The sequence below is a fragment of the Lepisosteus platostomus genome, unplaced genomic scaffold, assembly GCF_059453375.1.
Source record: "Lepisosteus platostomus isolate fLepPlt1 unplaced genomic scaffold, fLepPlt1.hap1 Scaffold_90_H1, whole genome shotgun sequence".
In the NCBI taxonomy this organism is placed as follows: domain Eukaryota; kingdom Metazoa; phylum Chordata; class Actinopteri; order Semionotiformes; family Lepisosteidae; genus Lepisosteus; species Lepisosteus platostomus.
Window position 1 is genome coordinate 136322 of NW_028291702.1, and position 5543 is coordinate 141864.

Genomic DNA, 5543 nt, shown 5'->3' on the forward strand with positions numbered 1-5543 from the left:
CGTTCTGAATCGCAGAACATGGTAATTCTTTAACCTTGAAATGTAGTCTATTTTGTGATGTAAATTGGAGGTTTTACAAGTTATTGTGTGTTCCCCTTTAGATGGCTTCTGGGAAAACTGGCCTCAACACTGTATTGGATAAGGCACTTAGAAAACAGATTCATGCGTGGACCACAGCAATGTCCCTTTACTGAGAGCCAGCAATCAACGGATGTGTCTGATCGTGAATGGTTTTCCCTGTTGTTTGTTGTATTACTCGGTGTTGCATTTTAAGCTGTGCATGAGGCAGGACCCGGAGGCTGCTGCTTCTGCTGGGATTGAGGAAGAGCTGAGCGCCATGTAAGGCAAAGACACTGCGTTCCACTTTATCAGGTGCCTGGAGTGTAAGAGCTGCAGATAATATTGAGTCACATTAATCCCAACATATTTCAAATATTATGAAAATTAAATAAATTAAATCAAATAACTTTCATTAAAAAAATCAATCACACTTTACCTTGCTTTTTCAGTTGTTTTAAAGGAAAATTGATGCAGAGAATGTGTGAATACTACTTTTTGATGGTTCCAAGGCCAATGTGACCTGTTCTATTGCCTGCTAATTGTACGTTCCAGGTTGAACAATTATTTTTAGGAGGTCAAGGTGTATGAATGATAAGAACAGCTTGAAATTTATTTTCACGGTCGACACACATTTTCGCAAGGGAAAAAACTGAAATAACCACAGTTACGCAAACACCAGTCCACCAAAAAAAAATCATTTTATTAAAACAAGGTAACATTTTTTTTATCATCATACGGATGAACTGTGCTAAATATATTTCTAAAAAGAAAAAGCAGGACGTGAGTCGTGAGCCAAGATCATGACTCTTTTACTCTTCTTCACATCAGTTTTCATCTGTGAGGAGGAGGAGGAGGGCGGCTCCTGATGTGCTGACACTTGGGGATGTGCCTCTGTGCCGGCCTGGGGGCAAAGCGCCGGCCGCAGTGAGGGCAGGGCACGTAGTCGGGGTTTGGATTCGCGGGGGGCTGGGGCAGGTTCACAACCTTCCCTCCTTGCGTGATCACCTGCTGCACCTCCCTGGCCTATTTGATGCTCCGAATGAAATCCTCGTGCTTCTGCCTCCAGTTGTTCTTTCTCAGCTGGGAACAGGAAATGAAACCAATGAAACAGCTTCCAGAAAAAGTCCAGACTAGCACTGCGTACACAGTCTGGTCGCAAACCATTCACAAGGCAAGAAAATATCAATACAGTAATAACTTAGCTTTCTGGGCCTACCTTTCATGTCATTGGGTAGAGAGTACAATTTAGTTATGGTTTTGTTTCCCGTGAGTGCTATTTGCTTGATATCTCATGTAGATTTTTACAACAGAATTCAGAAGTCACTAAGACCCATTTATTCTGTCTGGCAAATGTGCCTTTGCGGCAGTTTTTCAGAAGAGTACTTCATAAAACACTTATTTATTGTTTACATTGATTTATAAGCTGAGTCTGACTCTAGGAGAAAACAAGGGAAGCTTGGAAAGAGTTTAAGGATAGCCCTTACCACGATTGGCGGTCTAACCTTCTTCTTATGGATGTATGTCTCCAGTTCTGTTCCCTTGGCCCTGTGCTTGAAAGAGTCAAAAACCTTCCTCTTTGAATTCTGAAGCTTCTTGCAGATCTTGCTGTGTTTCTCCAACCTCTCTACAGCAAACTTCCTGTGACACAGTTCACAGGGCACCAGCTGAGGGTTTCCACTCTGGCTATTCTCATATGGAAATTGCTCAGCGGTAGGGCACATCAGACTTGTAGGGGACTGTTGTAACAGAAGAAATAAGGTTCTTGATCCCGAGATGAAGTAAAACAAATGAGTTTATTGCATGCAAGGAACAATAAAGCCGAAGTCTTGTTTCCCGCAAGAAACAACAAAACCGAAGTATTGTTAGCCGTACTGTTACAAACTTTTGGGTTATATAGTGTTTTCTTCTCCGTTTCTGACGTCACTTGGTCTGATGGTAAAGAGGGGGGTTCATGGTATTTGGCCAGTTTACGATGTTCTGGACAAATGGTCAGTTTAAGATTACAAACAGGGGGGTTCCTAGCTTGCATCTACAGTCCTTATCAGTTAATCCCCTTTCCTGCCATAAACCCCAGCTTGTGACTTAGAAGTCTAAACCCCCTACAGAAAGGATTAAATTCAAACCCCCGTCTTCACATCATTCTTCAATGTCAAGTGGCAAATGTTGACTGGTGATGTTATGTGAATCTTAGGAAATGGTCATTTTTCAATCGAGTCTATGTTTCTCAGAATTTGAGACAGAGAGGTCAATCTCTCTAATCCGAGCTGAGGGCATTTCTTGGAATGGAAAGGTAAGAGCAACGTGTTCTTTGATTTCTCTTAAGACTCTTCGCCAGATTTAACGATGAAAAATGTAAATAATAATAACAAACATTATTTTAAATAGTGCCTTGAAAGGTGGCTTCTTTACAGAATGACAAAACCAACTACAATAAATAATACACAAGATATGCATGATGACAATACACAGTTAGAGGAGACAGTAGATGGTCATTGTCAGTGTATTCTGAAGGTAGTTTTCCAATTTTTTGGAACGGGGTAAAAGAGGCCACCTCTACTAGAATCTTTGTCCTAACCAAAAATGTAACAAAGTATAATAATAATATTAAAAATAATAATGATAAACTTTATCTATAGAGCACCTTTCATACAAATAGTGCTTCGGTGCTTTAAAAACCAAGCGTAAAAATAAAATATTAAAATTGAGAGATATACTTTAAGTTGTAAAGGAAAATACAGCAATACAGTAAAGCAACATACATGTCAATTAAATAAATAAAAATTAGGAAAGTCGTAATAAAATAAGAACAATTAAAGAGAACTAAAAAAAGAAACAGAAATAGAAAGAACAAAGAACCACTTTAACTAAAAGCAACATTTTCAAATGTTTTTTAAAACAATGTACCGAGCTTGACTGCCTAATAAAAAGTGGAAGTGAGTTTCATAATTTAGAAGCATAAAAACAAAAAGCAGCCTCTCCACTCTTTCTGCATTTCACATGTGGTATTTGCAGTAGGCCAGTATGTGCAGATCTCAGGTCACGTATAGGAACATATGAAGACAGACATTCAGTAAGGTACAGACGTGCTAGGTCGCTTAAAGCTTTAAAAACAAGTAAAAGAACTTTCAAATTTATCCTAGATAATACAGGTGACCAGTGAAGTTTTTTCAAAACAGGAATGATATTCTCTTTCTTGTATTTGTTAGCATCTGTGCTACTGCATTTCGAACAAGTAGTAAGGGATTTATTGTTTTCTTGGGAAGCCCACAAAACAGAGCATTATAATCATATCCACATCAATGTGAGCAATGGAGAAGTCAAATTAACGTGTCTAAATATCATCTAGTTCTATCCCAGGGAAGAGGGCTGTTGCCTACACAGACGACAAGACACAAAACGCTCAACTGTGCAAAACACGCATAAGGACATCAGTCAGGAGGAACAAGGTAAAGTGTTTTTACTTCTTCACCATGGTCATGTAATTTCACTCCAAGCACTGTCATATGAAATAACTGTGGAAACGACCTCCCCAACATTTTGGGTTGTTGCATTTTGCTTCAATGAATTTTAACCTTTTCTTTTAGACATTAAGAGGAAGGACACATTCACCCTTGGTAGAGATTCAGTTGTTCTATGAGATGTCAAGGTGTATCGGAAACACACTTTAGTTCAATTCTAAAATATTTCTCATAGGACTGAAGGAACCTTTGCCTGTTAAGAGTTAACAATTAGGTCCTCAAGAACTGTTTTACGGTTTTCTACACTCCTGGCTGGCCAAGGTCTCTTTAAGGTCTCTTACGTGGAGGTGTAACTCATGTATCCTACATGTGATTTAGCAACATGAAAGGGAATAGCTTCTTATCGGATTATGGTCTTGGTTAACTGCCTAAGGCTGACCTAAGTGCCTAACTTTCTGACTTTGTTTATACCTTATATGTTAAGAAGCTTCTTCTGACCAATCAGAAATGTATGCTTTATGTATGAACATTTTGCTCATCAAAGTGAGTGAGAGACAAGGTTAACAGAAATTAGCCACGGCAGTAAATGACAGCATATTTTTGGGTTCTTAAATGGTCTCTACCTGGCACACCTGCAGTGCAAACTGACACACACTGTTTAGAGAAACAGCTACTCTATTACTAATATTAATGAAACATTTCTTATTCTATGGAACAAAAACAAACAGTAAAACTAAAACACAGATCTATTAGCTTCCTATTTCATGAACCAGATGACTGAATGACCAAGCCTAACTAGTAGCCAGAACCCCAGTTAACCCTCCGTAACACAAAGTTTAACCACACGACAGGAACTCTTTCAAACTGAGTGAAAATCATAAATGGATCCATAACTTTACATCAATTTACTATGTTGTGCCAATACCTGCATTTACATTTAGAACGAATGATGTCATAGAACCAGCATCACACCAGTTCCAGGTGTCTTCAAGGAGACAACAGAACTTCAGTTGTGTTTGCTAAAATACACACTTTGAAACATATTGTAACACTTAGTTAACATGTCTGGTTTAGTTGAAGAATCGGCTAAGGTAAGTTTCAGGGTTTAATGGTGGGATGGCACCTGTGCTTTTTTCCCCCAACCGCTAGAATATGATTCGCACCAAACCCAAAAGAAATACTGCACAGTTCAGGAACTTCATCAACCTAGCAACTGTAAAATAAGCTTACAAACAACTGAATTGAAATGCCAAAAAGTTCAGAGAAAGGCACAAACTATGTTTACTTGGGGTTTCCAAAATTAAAGCTAACTAAAACTGTAATGATAAACAATCATGCTGCCAATGGACAGAGAAATATCATGTTTTTTGAATAATGTATTATTTGTTATATAGGAACCCAGTATAAGGGAATCCCTTGCGATCCTGTCTGCAGAGATAAAGGTAAGTATTTTTTTCTCTTTAGCTCTGTCACTCCAAGAAATATAATGAACATAAATATATTTGACAATTTTTCATAGTAATCCAAACAACTCTGCGTGTATCTGACATTTGTAATATTTATCTACCGCAGTATAACTCTTCTGGCAAGGCGATTGCTATTGTACCTTGAAAGAAAACTGATTGGAAATGTCATGTACTCTATGGTTTCTATTGATGTCAAGTGGCAAATGTTGACTGGTGATGTTATGTGAATCTTAGGAAATGGTCATTTTTCAATCGAGTCTATGTTTCTCAGAATTTCAGACAGAGAGGTCAATCTCTGCAATCCGAGCTGAGGGCATTTCTTGGAATGGAAAGGTAAGAGCAACGTGTTCTTTGATATTCTCTTAAGACTCTTCGCCAGATTTTACGATGAAAAATGTAAATAATAATAACAAACATTATTTTATATAGTGCCTTGAAAGGTGGCTTCTTTACAGAATGACAGAACCAACTACAATAAATAACACACAAGATATGCATGATGACAATACACAGTTAGAGGAGACAGTAGATGGTCATTGTCAGTGCATTCTGAAGGTAG

The 5543-nt window shown here is 38.2% G+C and overlaps 1 long non-coding RNA gene across 1 annotated transcript; it reads right to left on the bottom strand.

Moving 5' to 3' along the window:
* Nucleotides 1-852: 852 nt before the first annotated feature.
* Nucleotides 853-2304, bottom strand: LOC148630794 (uncharacterized). The gene is made up of 2 exons (XR_015934995.1): nucleotides 1545-2304; nucleotides 853-1140 (listed from the first exon to the last, which is right to left on the bottom strand). It is a non-coding gene; the product is annotated as an uncharacterized LOC148630794 (long non-coding RNA).
* Nucleotides 2305-5543: the final 3239 nt, after the last annotated feature.